The sequence below is a fragment of the Amphiura filiformis genome, unplaced genomic scaffold (assembly GCF_039555335.1).
Source record: "Amphiura filiformis unplaced genomic scaffold, Afil_fr2py scaffold_193, whole genome shotgun sequence".
In the NCBI taxonomy this organism is placed as follows: domain Eukaryota; kingdom Metazoa; phylum Echinodermata; class Ophiuroidea; order Amphilepidida; family Amphiuridae; genus Amphiura; species Amphiura filiformis.
This window is the reverse complement of record NW_027305657.1, coordinates 79,644-97,638: the sequence shown is the minus strand read 5'-3', so window position 1 is coordinate 97,638 and position 17,995 is coordinate 79,644. Positions and strand designations below refer to the sequence as shown.

Below are 17,995 nucleotides of genomic sequence, written 5' to 3'. Positions count from 1 at the left end.
TTGTACTACATATGTACCAAGTCTCAGCTAGATCACAGCTCCTTACTGTTACCTAGCAAATTAAATTAATATACAGGGTGTTCCAGAAAAAGATTACAAGGTGAATGAATTTTGACATAAGCTGACAAATAAGCATCCAAATCCAAAACATAAAAAACAGCATGTAGCCCCTCTTAAGCGCGCTTCAGACTCCGAGTATTGTACGTACAATATTGTATGTACAATATGTACGTTATTTAATCTATTGCCATTCTATTTCCAGTAATGTTTAAGTTCTAACGAATGTTTGATGACGAAAAATCGATAATATGTTACATACAATATCTAGCAGAAATATATTATCGATTTTACGTCATCAAACATTCGTTAGAACTTAAACATTACTGGAAATAGAATGGCAATAGATTAAATAACGTACATATTGTACATACAATATTGTACGTACAATAAAAAGTCTGTATACTGCTTTATTCTGCATGTTACACACTTGAATCGGTTGACTGATTGCAAAGATATGAGCGATTACATAACATACATCTCAATTCATTTCATTAAGTTTGAAAGAAAGATCATTCAACACAATGCACACTAATGCTTATCAATTGACTTTGTGTTTTGTTTGGTGAACTTCTTACACAATCTGTGTTTTGCTAAACATGTAATAAACTTTTGTTAAAATGTGAAAATACTGTGTGATATTTAAGCTTGAATCTAAAATGGTGCTTGGTACTTGTAAATATATTTTTTCGTTAATATTAATATAATTATTGCATAAAGAATTATTGTATAAAGAATTCCAAAAAAAAAAAAAAGTTTCTCACACAATAATTAATGTTTTGGAATTTTCCAAGAAATGGCTATGTAAAATGAAAATCTGTTTAAATTTGAACATAATGTTGCATGGTATCAAAAATCACACGTAAAGATGTACAAGCACTTGATCATTGTCATTCTTGGCTCACATGTTCTTTGGAAAGTTGCAATATAACATATTGCACAACACAAAGAATTAAAGCTGGAAAGCTTGCAGAAATCTCTTGCAAAAAGTTTTCTTGGACAAAATGTTGCTTCAAATATTGCCATGAATGCAAAGTTTTAACTTAAAAAATTAAAACATTAAACATAATATAGCACAGTATAAAAATTAGAAGCTCTAAGCTCATGACTTAATCATGTATTTCTTGGGTTTTTGAAAGTTTAACATATTGCGTAAAGAATTACATCTGTTAATTTTATAGCTATCCAATTTCTGCAATCCATGTTAAGTTTCTTACAATTCAGGCACTGTGTATCAAAGTAAAGGCAGATCAAATGTTATATTCACTCACGTTTTTCACCTTCAGTGCAAGCATGATTAACATAATACCATCGTATAAAATAGATCAGAGGACCGAATTGAATGAGATACACAAACTTTACGAAGGGGTGAGCAAGTGTGACAAAAGTGCCTGTTAATCAAACTTGGAATGAGTTGTTGATGTGTGCATTGTGTGATCAATCACTCATTTCTTTGCATCCAGCCAACCGAAGCAAAATAAAATTTGTGTATAATGTGCACAATGAGCTACCCGCTGCTTTTAAAATATTTTGATGATATTGTCTATTTCTGGAGATGTTTTCTGGGACACCCTGTACTGTGAGAATATAATTATAATAATTTGCATCCCTTTCAGTGTTTGACTTTGCTAATTCCAGCCTAATTGGAGTTATGAAAGTTATGAAAGTTCCATGTCTGAATTTCATTGCTGTGTTCATGAAAATTGATCAAGAAATCTTTACATTCAAACCATTTTTTTTACCCAAATTATTTTTGGCAACAACAAAAACATTCTTCAGTAAAAATTTATATTTTTAAAAAACTAGATATACGCTGGCGAAGTTACGTAATATAATCAGATTAATTTTGAATATACCGCGCTGCACTACAAGCAGGTTGCACTCATCACCTGTCGTCAATCATATAGTAGATTGAATACAATACCGCTCTTTTCAAAGAGACTAATCTTACAGGTGCAAGTGATTAGCATTTCTTTGACATCTATGGTTCAATGCAGAGGTACCGCATGAACGTAGTAGTGCAGCGCGATATAATCAAAAATTGTTTGTACCTATTGCTATGGTAGTTAATCCGATTATTACGTAACTTCGCCAGCGTATAGATATCTAGGACCATTTACTTTTTAAAATTTTGATCAACTTCACCCAAAAAAATTGAAAATTGAGCGAAAAATCAGGCTTTTTTTCATTTTTTTTTTTCCGGCAAAATTGAGCATTTTTCAACCAGTTTTGGTAAAATTTTCTCAAAGTTGGTCAAAATTTTAAAAAATAAATAAAAAATATGTTTCAAAAATTAATTTTGTAAAGAATTTTTTTGGTACAATGCCCATGAAAATTTGGGTAAAATTTTGTTTTTAATTTTCTCCATAACTGAGCATTTTTGCCAACAAATTTGACCTCGCATATGAATTCATCAAGTTTTGTCATTTTAAATATGTAAAAATTATGTATACTAGTACTTTAATATACTTTAGACCAAAAATTTAGCAGTTATGAGGCCCTTAATTCCCTGAGGGTTAAGACCAACCTTAAGAATTAATTTTTTTACTGTTATGTGACTATATGGTAATACCAGTTATATTCACCAGATAGCCAGCTCACATAAAAATCATCACTTCAAATCACAGATGTTCCAATATCTATGTTCAAATACAATGTTAACAGCTCTCCTAGCAATCATGCTAGAAAATGATTTGACCACTTGCCTAGCATCATACTAGAGAGTGAGTAACCACTCCCCTTTAAAATCTAGACGACAAAGCCTGTCACAAGGATCCATGATTGGCCCTGTTACATATGATATATGTCATTCACCATAATATTATACACTTGTCAATCAAGAAACCTCTATATGTTACAGTGATGACATTCAGTTATACAGATATTTTAATGTATCTTATCCAATCTCCATGAAAACAGCCTCATCTAGCATCACTGAATAAAACACTGGATGACCATAAAATCTCTGGAAGCTAAATGATGAGGAGATAGAGTTTTCTATTGGCGCATCAAATTATCATACACATAGCTTATCTCCTGCTATGCTAACAGTTGACGATGATTCCATCAATCCAGCTCTGCAATCCAGTATGCAACCTCTGTGTTATATTTGATACACAGATGACAGTGGCTGCACATATCATATACATTGTATCCCCGTAATCTATTATAAATAAGTAACTACATAAAATATCAATTGGTTTCAAGGACCATGGCATCTACTATCTGGTGGTTTGTGCCTTGATCTTGTCCCAAATGGACTATGGCAATGGATTGTTATTAAGTTCCAATAATGACATCCAAAGACTTCAGCGCAGTTCTTATTTGCTGCATTCTTGATTCTCTATACTCTCTTGTTCTTTGTGTTGTTGCCTGTTAAAAGGCTGCTTCAATCTGCAAACTATTGAAGGAATCCTTACTCCTTAGACAGTGCTAGTGCCTGCAGAAAAGTTATTAATGAGAATAACATGAATATTAATAATAATTAACACAACATTTTCAGACCTTCCTTTTATTTAAGAAATAAAGGGTAATGCATTATCCTTTACACCCAAAATAATGTGTCCTCACCCATTATTTAAACGTTTTTACTGCCGAGGACACATTATTTGCGTGTAAAGGAAAATGCTGCACCCTTTATTTCTATTCTATTACCAGAAAATAGTGCAATTTAAAGAGAAAATATAATTTTTTGGCACAAATATTTTAAGTTGTTTACTTCAAGGTGGAGCGTGTATCGCGGAAATATTGCACAGCGTAATGCTGTGCGTAGAGTGCGTTACGGCGCTTGACCCATTATTGCAGAATAATGGGCTCTCATGTGACGTGTTTTAACAAATCACAGTGCGCGATTTTGAATAATGGGTCGTAAGAGTAATAGAATTATAAATTAAGTCACAGAATTTTTAAAAATTATATATGGTAGATATTTAAGGTGGCAAACTTAACTATGGTGTTGTGCACAGAATTGCTTTAAAATAATCGTACAGGATGTGATTTTTCAAAACAGCTTTTTTGACTTATGCAAATTCACAAAATGCCATTTGTTTGTTTACCCAGGTTGGTCCGTGAGGAACACATGCTAATCCATGGAAAACCATGGACCGTTCCAAGCTCATACAAATGCACAAGCCTGGATAGCCAGTGTAGGCTAATATAAACACTTTTCTTTGCTGATTTAAGTTTTAAATGAACATAATGGATTTGACATAGCTAGCTATTGTATCTGCAAAGTGTAGTATTTGAGTTAGCTATCTGAAAATACAAATAAAGACAAAATGCCACCTAAAATGGTCAATATGTTCTATATACGTCTTTCATAAGGCGAGTTAGAAGATAGCATGAACTAGCAGCATTTGCATTCGAATATTGAGACAAGTAAAGCTGACACACATGAGGAATGGTATTGGTTTTATAAAGGAAATCCCAATGATTGATATAAGTGGTGTCATTTCCACCCCATTTGCATGATGTTTTTTGGGAGGGTTAAAATGGCAAAACTATTGCTTAGATATATTAAAAATAAATCAAGAAATATCAAGAAATAATTGTAAATTTTCATTTATGAAACTTGGAAATCTAAGCTAAACTTATTTAACATTCGGCAGAAAATTCTGCCCAAAACACATAGTGTAAACCTTAACTCACCTCTAGGAAGATCAATTGCAAAATATCAGATGCCCTGACACCCAAACTCGCAGCCAATGGCTTCACATGTTCATTTACTTCATGAAGTTTGCACCATTCTTTAAAATATAAAACACAAAAAACATTAATGTTACATGTGGGTAAACTATAGAAGATTAAAATTGTGCTTTACAAGATACCCATGAATACCGCAACTTTGTCACAGGTGGGATAGGATAGTAAAGATGATTTGATTTAAACAATACAACATTCCCTTGTATACCACAACTTTGTCACGGGTGGGAAGGGACACATAAATCATAATTTTAATTGTGCTATTCAACATTCCCTTGTATACCACAACTTTGTCACAGGAGGGACAGGACACTACAAATAATTTACATTATAGCACAATAGATAGTGTCCTGTTCCACCCATGATAATGTTGTAGTATACATGGGAGTGTTGTATAGCTGAATGGAAATCATCTATAGTACTCTGTTCCACCCATGATAAAGTTGTAGTATACATGGGAGTGTTGTATAGCGCAATGGAAATCATCTATTGTACTCTGTTCCACCCATGATAAAGTTGTAGTATACATGGGAGTGCTGTATAGCTAAATGGAAATCATCTTTGTGCTCTGTTCCACCCATGATAAAGTTGTAGCATACATGGGAGTGTTGTATAGCTCAATGAAAATCATCTTTGTGCTCTGTTCCACCCATGATAAAGTTGTAGTATACATGGGAGTGTTGTATAGCTCAATGGAAATCATCTATATTACTCTGTTCCACCCATGATAAAGTTGTAGTATACATGGGAGTGTTGTATAGCTCAATGGAAATCATCTTTGTGCTCTGTTCCACCCATGATAAAGTTGTAGTATACATAGGAGTGTTGTATAGCTCAAGGGAAATCATCTTTGTGCTCTGTTCCACCCATGATAAAGTTGTAGTATACATAGGAGTGCTGTATAGCTAAATGGAAATCATCTTTGTGCTCTGTTCCACCCATGATAAAGTTGTAGCATACATGGGACTGTTGTATAGCACAGTGGAAATCATCTATATTACTCTGTTCCACCCATGATAAAGTTGTAGTATACATGGGAGTGTTGTATAGCTCAATGGAAATCATCTTTGTGCTCTGTTCCACCCATGATAAAGTTGTAGTATACATGGGAGTGTTGTATAGCTCAATGGAAATCATCTATAGTACTCTGTTCCACCCATGATAAAGTTGTAGTATACATGGGAGTATTGTATAGCTCAATGGAAATCATCTTTGTGCTCTGTTCCATCCATGATAAAGTTGTAGTATACATGGGAGTGTTGTATAGCTCAATGGAAATCATCTATAGTACTCTGTTCCACCATGATAAAGTTGTAGTATACATGGGAGTGTTGTATAGCTCAATGGAAATCATCTTTGTGCTCTGTTCCACCCATGATAAAGTTGTAGTATACATGGGAGTGTTGTATGATAAACTTGTAGTATACATGGGAGTGTTGTATAGCTCAATGGAAATCATCTATAGTACACTGTTCCACCCATGATAAAGTTGTAGTATACACGGGAGTGTTGTATAGCTCAATGGAAATCATCTTTGTGCTCTGTTCCATCCATGATAAAGTTGTAGTATACATGGGACTGTTGTATAGCTCAATGGAAATCATCTATAGTACTCTGTTCCACCCATGATAAAGTTGTAGTATACATGGGAGTGTTGTATAGCTCAATGGAAATCATCTATAGTACACTGTTCCACCCATGATAAAGTTGTAGTATACACGGGAGTGTTGTATAGCTCAATGGAAATCATCTTTGTGCTCTGTTCCATCCATGATAAAGTTGTAGTATACATGGGACTGTTGTATAGCTCAATGGAAATCATCTATAGTACTCTGTTCCACCCATGATAAAGTTGTAGTATACATGGGAGTGTTGTATAGCTGAATGGAAATCATCTTTGTGCTCTGTTCCATCCATGATAAAGTTGTAGTATACATGGGAGTGTTGTATAGCTGAATGGAAATCATCTATAGTACTCTGTTCCACCCATGATAAAGTTGTAGTATACATGGGAGTGTTGTATAGCTCAATGGAAATCATCTTTGTGCTCTGTTCCACCCATGATAAAGTTGTAGTATACATGGGAGTGTTGTATGATAAAGTTGTAGTATACATGGGAGTGTTGTATAGCTCAATGGAAATCATCTTTGTGCTCTGTTTCACCCATGATAAAGTTGTAGTATACATGGGAGTGTTGTATAGCACAGTGGAAATCATCTATAGTGCTCTGTTCCACCTGTGACGAAGTTGTAGTATACATGAGTGTTGTATAGGTCAATGGAAATCATCTATAGTATTCTGTTCCACCATGATAAAGTTGTAGTATACATGGGAGTGTTGTATAGCTCAATGGAAATCATCTTTGTGCTCTGTTCCACCCATGATAAAGTTGTAGTATACATGGGAGTGTTGAATAGCTCAATGGAAATCATCTTTGTGCTCTGTTCCACCCATGATAAAGTTGTAGTATACATGGGAGTGTTGTATAGCACAGTGGAAATCATCTATAGTGCTCTGTTCCACCTGTGACGAAGTTGTAGTATACATGAGAGAGTTGTATAACACAATAGAAATCATCTATAGTACTCTGTTCTGTTCCACCTGTGACAAAGTTGTAGTATACATGGGAGTATTGTATAACACAATGGAAATCATCTACAGTGTTCAGTTCCACCTGTGACAAAGTTGTAGTATACATGGGAGTGTTGTATAGCACAATGGAAATCATCTATAGTAGTCTGTTCGAACCATGATAAAGTTGTAGTATACATGGGAATGTTGTATAGCACAGTGGAAATCATCAAAAGTACTCTGTTCCTCCTGTGATAAAGTTGTAGTATACATGGGAGTGTTGTATAACACAATGGAAATCATCTATAGTGTTCAGGTCTACCTGTGACAAAGTTGTAGTATACATGGGAGTGTTGTATAGCAAAATGGATATCATCTATAGTACTCTTTCCACCTGTGATAAAGTTGTAGTATACATGGGAATGTTGTATAGCACAGTGGAAATCATCAATAGTACTCTGTTCCACCTGTGATAAAGTTGTAGTATACATGGGTGTGTTGTATAGCACATTGGAAATCATCTATAGTCCTCTGTTCCACCTGTGATAAAATTGTAGTATACATGGGAATGTTGTATAGCACAGTGGAAATCATCAATAGTACTCTGTTCCACCTGTGATAAAGTTGTAGTATATATGGGAATGTTGTATAGTACAATGGAAATCATCTATAGTGTTCAGTTCCACCTGTGATAAAGTTGTAGTACATGGGAGTGTTGTATAGCACAATGGAAATGATCTATAGTGTTCAGTTCCACCTGTGATATAGTTGTAGCATACATGGGAGTGTTGTATAGCACAATGGAAATCATCTATAGTACTCTGTTCCACCTGTGATAAAGTTGTAGTATACATGGGAATGTTGTATAGCACAGTGGAAATCATCAATAGTACTCTGTTCCACCTGTGATAAAGTTGTAGTATACATGGGAGTGTTGTATAAAACAATGGAAATCATCTATAATGCTCCGTTCCACCTGTGACAAAGTTGTAGTATACATGGGAGTGTTGTATAGCACAATGGAAATCATCTATAGTGCTCTGTTCCACCTGTGATAAAGTCGTAGTATACATGGGAGTGTTGTATAGCACAATGGAAATCATCTACAGTACTCTGTTCCATCTGTGGTAAAAGTTGCAGTATGCATGGGAATGTTGTATAGCACAATGGAAATCATCTATAGTGATAATATTGTTGTACACATGAGAGTGTGGTATACACATGTAGCACAATGGGAATCATGAACTTCAATGTCCTGTTTCACTTGTGAGCATGATAAAGTTGTGGCATACACTAGAGTGTTTATTCTAGTCTTTTGTTGCCTACAGAAAAGATAATTTCGGTTTTCGGTTTCGGGAGTTATGTTAATTTCTGACATGAAAACGTGACATGAGAAAGTTGATGCTAATATCTCCAAGAGAAGTGTCTAAATTTTATGGTCGTAAATTAGCGATAAATTGTACGGCTTCAATTGACTTGCGTAGGGTGTATAGGTACTTCCTAGGCGGGAGTGGCTCATGAAAAAAGCCCAGCATAGAAATATACACTAATCAGTGTTGCCACGAATTACGTATACTTGTTCGTGCAATCGCGCAAAAATAGGTCATGTGATTATGTAGAGATGAAACGGGGAATTCTTTTCGTCCAAAATACACCTTAAAACTTGTGTGTGTCCGAGATAGTAACTCAGGGCCCGACTGTAACTCGGGGCCCGACTTAGTAAATCGGGGTGCGATGTAGTAACTCGGCCCGACTTAGTAACTCGGTATCTGAGTTAGTAACTCTGGGTCCAAGATAGTAACTCGGGGTCCAAAATAGTAACTCAAGCCCCAACTTAGTAACTCGAGGTCCTGACTTAGTAACTTGGGGTCCAAGGTAGTAGCTCCGGGCCCCGACTTAGTAACTCCGGGTCCGAGATAGTAACTCGGGACCCTGACTTAGTAACTCAGGGTGTGAGACAGCAACTCGGGCCCCAATTTAGTAACTCGGGGTCCCAGATAGTAACTCGAAGCCCAACTTAGTAACTCCGGGTCCAAGATAGTAACTCGGGGTCAGTGATAGTAACTCAAGCCCCGACTTAGTAACTCGGGCCCTGACTTAGTAACTCGGTATCTGAGTTAGTAACTCCGGGTCCAAGATAGTAACTCGGGGTCCGAAATAGTAACTCGAGCCCCAACTCAGTAACTCGAGGTCCTGAATTAGTAACTCGGAGTCCGAGTTAGTAGTTCGGGGCCCGACTTAGTAACTCAGGGCCCGACTTAGTAACTCGGGTCCGAGATAGTAACTCAGGGCCCGACTTAGTAACCCGGGGCCTTGACTCGGGGCCCGAGATAGTACCTCAGGGTCCAAGATAGTAACTCGGGCCCCGACTTAGTAACTCGGGGCCCGACTTAGTAACTCGGTATCTCCGGACTTAGTATCTTGGGTCCAAGATAGGCCCGAGATAGTATCTCAGACTTAGTAACTCTGGGTCCAAGATAGTAACTCGGGGTCCTAGATAGTAACTCTGGGCCCCAACTTAGTAACTTGGGGTCTGAAATAGTAACTCGGGGTCCGAGATAGTAACTTGGGGCCTCGACTTAGTAACTCAGGGTTTAAGACAGTAACTCGGGGCCTCGACTTAGTAACTCTGTGTCCAAGATAGTAACTTGGGACCCCGACTTATTAACTCGGGGTCAGAGATAGTAACTTGGGGCCTCGACTTAATAACTTGGGGTCTGAAACAGTAACACGGACCACGAGATAGTAACTCGGGGTCTGAGATAGTAATTCAGGGCCCCGACCTAGTAACTCGGGGTCCGAGATAGTAATTCGGGGCCTCGACTTAGTAACTCGGGGTCCAAGATAGTAACTTGGGGCCTCAACTTAGTAACTTGGTATCTGAGATAGTAACACGGACCCGAGATAGTAACTCGGGGTCCGAGCTAGTAATTCGGGCCCCGGACTTTATAACTCAGGGTCCGGGATAGTAACTCAGGGTCAGAGATAGTAAGTCAGGGCCTCGACTTAGTAACTCGGGGTCCGAGATAGTAACTCGGGGTCCGAGATAGTAACTCAGGGCTTCGACTTAGTAACTTGGGTCTGAGATAGTAATACTCTCCCCGAGATAGTAACTCGGGGTCTGAGATAGTAACTCGGGGCCCCGACTTAATAACTCTGGGTCTGAAACACCCCGAGATAGTAACTCGGGGTCCGAGATAGTAATTCGGGCCCCGGACTTTATAACTCAGGGTCCGGGATAGTAACTCAGGGTCAGAGATAATAAGTCAGGGCCTCAACTTAGTAACTCGGGGTCTGAGATAGTAACTCGGGGTCTGAGATAGTAACTCGGGGTCCGAGATAGTAACTCAGGGCTTCGACTTAGTAACTTGGGTCTGAGATAGTAATACTCTCCCCGAGATAGTAACTCGGGGTCTGAGATAGTAATTCAGGGCCCCGACTTAGTAACTCGGGGTACGAGATAGTAACTCGGGTCCGAGATAGTAATTCGGGGCCTCGACTTAGTAACTTGGGGTCTGAGATAGTAACTCGACCCGACTTAGTAACTCGGGGTCTGATATAGTAACTCGGGCCTCGACTTAGTAACTCTGGGTCCGTGATAGTAACTCGGGGCCTCGACTTATTAACTCGGGTCTGAGATAGTAACACGCACCCCGGGAAGTTGTAACTCGGGTCTGAGATAGTAACTCGGGGCCTCAACTTAGTAACTTGGGGTCTGAGATAGTAACACGGACCCCAAGATATACTAATTGGGGGTCCGAGATAGTAACTCAGGCCTCGACTTAGTAACTCGGGTCTGAAATAATAACACGGACCCCGAGATTGTAACTCGGGGTCCAAGATAGTAACTTGGGGCCTCAACTTAGTAACTTGGTATCTAAGATAGTAACACAGACCCGAGATAGGAACTCGTGGTCCGAGATAGTAATTCTGGCCCCCGACTTTATAACTCAGAGTCCGGGATAATAACTCAGGGTCCGAGATAGTAAGTCGGGGCCCCGACCTCAGTAACTCGGAGTCCGAGATAATAAATTGGGGCCCAAGATACTAATTGGGGGTCCTGAATTACTATCTCAGACCCGAGTTACTATCTCGGGTCCGTGTTACTGTTTCAGACCCTGAGTTATTAAGTCGAGGCCCCAAGTTACTATCTCGAACCCTGAGTTACTATCCCGGCCCCCGAGTTATAAAGTCGGGGGCCCGAATTACTATCTCGGACCCCGAGTTACTATCTCGGGTCTGTGTTACTATCTCAGATACCAAGTTACTAAGTTGAGGCCCCAAGTTACTATCTCGGACCCCGAGTTACTAAGTCGAGGCCCCGAGTTACTATCTCGGACCCCCAGTTACTACGTCGGGGCCCCCAGTTACTATCTTGGACCCCGAGTTACAATCTGGGGGTCCGTGTTATTATCTCAGACCCGAGTTACTAAGTCGAGGCCCGAATTACTATCTCGGACCCCGGGTTACTATCTCGGGGTCCGTATTACTATCTCAGACCCCAAGTTACTAAGTTGAAGCCCCAAGTTACTATCTCTAGCCCCCAATTACTAAGTCGGCCCCCGAATTACTATCTCGGACCCCGAGTTACAATCTCGGGGTGCAGACCCGAGTTAATAAATCGATGCCCCGAGTTACTATCTCGGACCCCGAGTTACTAAGTCGAGGCCCCGGGTTACTATCTGAGACCCCGAGTTACTAAGTCGGGGCCCGAGTTACTATCTCAGACCCCAAGTTACTAAGTCGAGGCCCCGAATTACTATCTCGGACCCCTAGTTACTATCTCGGACCCCGAGTTACTAAGTCGGGGCCCTGAATTACTATCTCAGACCCCGTGTTACTGTTTCAGACCCCAAGTTATTAAATCGAAGCCCCAAGTTACTATCTCTGACCCCGAGTTAATAAGTCGGGGCCCCGAGTTACTATTTCGGACCCCGAGTTACTAAGTTGGGGCCCCAAGTTACTAAGTTGGTTACTATCTCGTTGTCCGTGTTACTATCTCAGACCCCGAGTTACTAAGTAGGAGCCCCGAGTTACTATCTCGGTACCCGAGTTACTAAGTTGGGGCCCCAAGTTACTAAGTTGGGGCCCCCAAGTTACTATCTCGTTGTCCGTGTTACTATCTCAGACCCCGAGTTACTAAGTTGAGTTATTATATCTCTGACCCCAAGTTATTAAGTCGGAACCCTGAGTTACTAATCTAAGGGCCCTGTGTTATTAAGTCGGGGCCCGAGTTACTATATCAGACCCTGAATTAGTATCTCGGGACCCTGAGCTACTATCTCGGACCCCCAATTAGTATATTGGGGCCCCGAGTTACTATCTCGGACTCCGAGTTACTAAGTCGGGGCCCCGACTTACTATCTCGGACCCTGAGTTACTATCCCGGAGTTATAAAGTCGGGGGCCCGGATTACTATCTCGGACCCCGAGTTACTATCTTGGGGTCCGTGTTACTATCTCAGATACCAAGTTACTAAGTTGAGGCCCCAAGTTACTATCTCAGACCCGAGTTACTAAGTCGAGGCCCGAGTTACTATCTCGGGCCCCGGGTTACTATCTCGGGGTCCGTGTTACTATCTCGGGGTCCGTGTTACTATCTCAGACCCGAGTTACTAAGTCGAGGCCCGAGTTACAATCTTGGACCCCGAGTTAATAAGATGAGGCCCTGAGTTACTATCTCGGACCCCAAGTTACTAAGTCTAGGCCCCAAGTTACTAAGTTGGGGCCCCCAAGTTACTAACTTGGACCCCGAGTTACTATCTTTGTTGTCCATGTTACTATCTCAGACCCCGAGTTACTAAGTTGAGGCCCCGAGTTACTATCTCGGACCCCGAGTTATTATATCTGTGACCCCAAGTTATTAAGTCGGAACCCTGAGTTACTATCTAAGGACCCGTGTTATTAAGTCGGGGCCCGAGTTACTATATCAGACCCTGAATTAGTATCTCGGGACCCTGAGCTACTATCTCGGACCCCCAATTAGTATATCGGGGCCCCGAGTTATTATCTCGGACTCCGAGTTACTAAGTTGGGGCCCCGACTTACTATCTCGGACCCTGAGTTACTATGCCGGACCCTGAGTTATAAAGTCAGGGGCCCGGATTACTATCTCGGACCCCGAGTTACTATCTTGGGGTCCGTGTTACTATCTCAGATACCAAGTTACTAAGTTGAGGCCCCAAGTTACTATCTCAGACCCGAGTTACTAAGTCGAGGCCCGAGATACTATCTCGGACCCCGGGTTACTATCTCGGGGTCCGTGTTACTATCTCACTATCTCAGACCCGAGTTACTAAGTCGAGGCCCGAGTTACAATCTTGGACCCCGAGTTAATAAGACGAGGCCCCGAGTTACTAAGTCGAGGCCCCAAGTTACTATCTCAGACCCAGAGTTACTAAGTTGGGGCCTGAGTAACTATCTTGGGGTCCGTGTTACTATCTCAGACCGGAGTTACTAAGTCGAGGCCCGAGTTACAATCTTGGACCCCGAGTTAATAAGACGAGGCCCCGAGTTACTATCTCAGACCCCGAGTTACTAAGTCGAGGCCCCAAGTTACTATCTCAGACCCAGAGTTACTAAGTCGGGGCCCGAGTTACTTAAAGTCGAGTTACTATCTTGGGGTCCGTGTTACTGTTTCAGACCCCGAGTTACTATATAAGTAATTAAGGGCCCAGGGTGTAGACATCACCCTGGGTGTAGACATAATTATTGCACAGTCCCTATATAGTATTGTGTTGTCGTGGATACATGGCTTATTCCATGAAGTTGGGGCACAGTACAAATTGGGAGAATTTTATAATATGAATGCAGTTGAATATTTCTTATATGAACCTTTTCTCCTCAGTTGATATTTTCTAAATAGATATGAAGTTTAACTTTCATGTAAAAGTTACTTGAAAATTGTACCTATTATTTTTTTTTTTTTACGGGCCATTAAGTGGTTGGTGTCCAGCACTTTTTAGGGCAAAAACGTGACATAGAAAAAGCAAGTATGCGGAATACAAATAATTTCAATTGTAACATCAAATAGTCACAGTTTCACATAATATTACATGAATTAATGTTGGTAGTAACTAAAAAGTACATTTAAACAAAACGGAAACCAGTTGATTAAAATTTATGGGATGTCAAAAATGAGCTTCCCTATGCTACATGCTGTGTCCAGAAAAACTTTGGTATCGGTATAAACGCTCACCCACAGCACATGTACTTATCATTCAAATCAATTTGTTTTGTGTTTTGATTGATGTAAACATGTTTTAATAGGAAATTTGACCAGCATTTGTGCCCAAGCTCTCAGTCGTTTTAAAATTTCATGAGAAAATGTCACTGTGGTGTCCACGTGTAGCATCGTGAGATTTCAAACCATTACACTTGCTTACAGCAAGGTCAGTACACATACTGACATGAATGGACTTATTTTAAGATGTGACTGGGTAGGGGTTGTCAAGGGAACTTGATTTGAGGAGCTGCTATTTTACAAAGAGTAAATATTTTGAAAAAATGGTGCGGTGTCCATGTAGCATCGAGATGTAGCATTGTGATCAAAGTATAGCATTGGGAAGCAAACAGTTAAAATTTATGTAATTTCTTCTTATATTTTGAAACTAGGTGACAAACAACTAAACATATTAACTTTTGAGGGCAGGCAACCATTGTAAAATATTTATGTGTTCAATACAAATTTGCACTATCAGACACGGTGTCCATGTAGCATCGGTACACAGTTTTGTCAGTTTTATGTATTCACCAGTTTTTAGGTATCCTTTTTTATTTTTTCTACAACTTTTAACGTCCCTAGGCCCAAATGTAATTTTATAAATAACTTTACCACAAAGTATGATTACTTCTTGTGCAAAACTCACAATCCTACCAATTCTACAGGACACGGTGTCCAAGTGAAACAAAGGCAGGTTTTTTTCACTTCTAGTTTCAAAATAAACTAACAGCTGTGAATCTAATACTTTCTGAACCATCCTAGGTAGCTGTAAATATATTCCTGGTGAAGTTTAGATACAAACAGAAATCAAACACAATTTTGAATAGATTTACCTGTCATTCTCCATTTTGATACCTCATAACTTTTGTTTCTGATTTAAGATAGTGTAATTGGTAATATTATGCGAATTTGCCATGGTAGGACATCATAAAAAGTATTTTATGAAGACATGTCATGGACAGTATGTTTAAAATAGAGAGAGCTATTATAAAATGGTGTCCATGTAGCATCGTGATATTTGCCTTGACTGCTGAACAACAAAGCACTAAGTCCTACAGAAATTTTGTACTTTCCAATGTAAAAAGATTTTTTGTTGAAGTACATGTATGATAGTTGAAGTAACTAAAACACATATACATTTAGAATTAAGTCATTTTGAAATTTTGACCCTTGTGTCACACTTTGTGCCCCAACTTCATGGAGTTAGCCACATGTAGTTGATAAATTACTTGATCAAATCATTTGGATAAGGGGGTACTACACCCCTGCCCAATTTTGTGCCTATTTTTACATTTTTCTCAAAAATTATAGAGCATTGGGGACAAGTAAGATATGTATATTATACTGGGGCAAGGACTACAACTGCTACACTGGAAATTTTATTTCAGCACAGACAATAGTTGTGGAGTTACAGTCAAAAATGAGGGAAAACCAATATTTGATCAATAAATCAATAACTACTTGCCTTGAGTTGCTGAATTTTCAGTGCAGTAGTTATAGTCCTTGCCTCTATATACATATCTATATCTTACTTGTCACCAATGCACTATAATTTTTGAGAAAAACACAAAAATAAGCAAAAAATTGGCTAGGGGTGTAGTACCCCCTTAAACATAATAGATCACACACAATTTAAAACCATCATAACCCAACATCTACAAGAAATCTATAGACTAAAATTTGCATGCATGCGCATATCAACCTAACCATTTTACTCCTCTACATTGTAGGACTGTTGGGCTGTATCAAGATCAAGATGATGTGCAAATTCCAAGTTAGACTTCATCATGTTCTTGCTGTCATTGACATATTTGTAGAGACGACTAGAGTCCCCACTATATATCGAATGTATGGACTAGGGTAGCCCAAAACATCTTGGCCATGTTCCTTCCTCACTAGGGCCATGAATGCCCTACGTACGTAAAAACGGGGCACCGTGAACTCACGTCGCGGTGATGACGTCACACTGACGGCATCTATTTATAGAAAGAATTCAAAACATTTTCCATCCTCAAAATGTGCTCAAAATTTACTAACATGCACCAAATATGTTTTGTTTAAGTCTTATCTTCACGTGAGGAATGGTAGGAAGTGGTATTTATGAGAAAAAGTGGTATTTTATGTGTACCCTGGACCAGATATGCTCAGGAGTCTCAGACCTTCATACGGAGAAGGACAGTGGAAATCAGGGGTAGCATTAAGGCCCAAAAGTCGGGGGTTGTTTTCCAGTGTTTTTCACTCCAGAGCTTGCAGAAAATCCAAATACATGGGGTGAAAATTAAATCTCGGGGGTGAAAAATATTTTGCAGTGTATTCAGGGGTAGGAGTAAGGTCCAAAAGTAGAGGGTCAGTGTTCACCCCCGAGCTTGCACATATTCCCATATAGAGGGTGAAACATTAATATTTGTTAAATTTAGGGAGTCATTCACCCCCGATCGGGGGTGAATAACCCCGATCGGAGGTTAACGCTACCACTGGTGGAAATCGTAGTGACGGAGGTGTGCGTACCTCGGCTAGGACGAGGGAGCCAACTGTCAAAAGCCGTAACTCACACATATACGATACACCCATCGAATGTGTGTCATCGGTCCAGTCATCGGCCTTGTAGGAACCCATGGATTCAATCCATGTACACATACAATGGGTGTACCCCGCTAGAGTCCCGGACTAGAGTTAAATTATACTATGTAGTATGTACAGTACTCGGAGAACGTGGTTATGTATATTTTTTCTGCATACATCGCTATTTATAGAAAGGATAAATCAACCTGAGAAAATACTGTGACTTGCTCAAGTTGTTATACTTACGTACATACTCACACTGTACAGAGTTGTACAGTGCAGAAACTATCACAGCTTTTGGTAAAGCATGGTATACTATATAGTTGGTAAGCTTACACAATAAGATCACTACCATAATTCATTGACCTCATGAAATACTGGTAAGAAACTGGACGAAATGTACACTTACTGTTGTTTAAAATGCTTGAATTCCGAAATTACTGGTTAGAAACTGCAACAAAAGTGTACACTTTTCAATAATACTGTGGTTTAATTCATCCGCCGTGTGTAAGTTATTTAATGATTTCACAGTGTGGTGACGAGCTAGATCTAATACCATCATTCATGATCTGTACGAGTCGAATGTATGACCATGGTATGACGTAGAGTTCATTAATATTCATATACAGTACTACGATTTCATCATGAGAGGGGTCTGTCACACGACAACGGTGTGACATTTTGGTCAGATAAAAACTGCCTTCGTTGCTCACCCCATCTATCTAAGAGATCAAGCATTAATTATGCATTCAGAACCGGCAGGACTGATTTACACCGAAGTATTCTGATTGGTCCTCAATGTGAATATGAATATTAATCTCGAAATGTCATTATGAATATTAAGTAGATTCGGCCGTCTTTCATCTTGATCATGTCAAGCATA

The 17,995-nt window shown here is 39.4% G+C and overlaps 1 long non-coding RNA gene across 1 annotated transcript; it reads right to left on the bottom strand.

The window, feature by feature from the left end:
- Positions 1-1,720: 1,720 nt before the first annotated feature.
- LOC140145276 (uncharacterized) lies at positions 1,721-17,621 on the bottom strand. The gene is made up of 3 exons (XR_011858018.1): positions 17,522-17,621; positions 4,705-4,802; positions 1,721-3,496 (listed from the first exon to the last, which is right to left on the bottom strand). It is a non-coding gene; the product is annotated as an uncharacterized lncRNA (long non-coding RNA).
- Between the last annotated feature and the right edge of the window lie 374 nt (positions 17,622-17,995).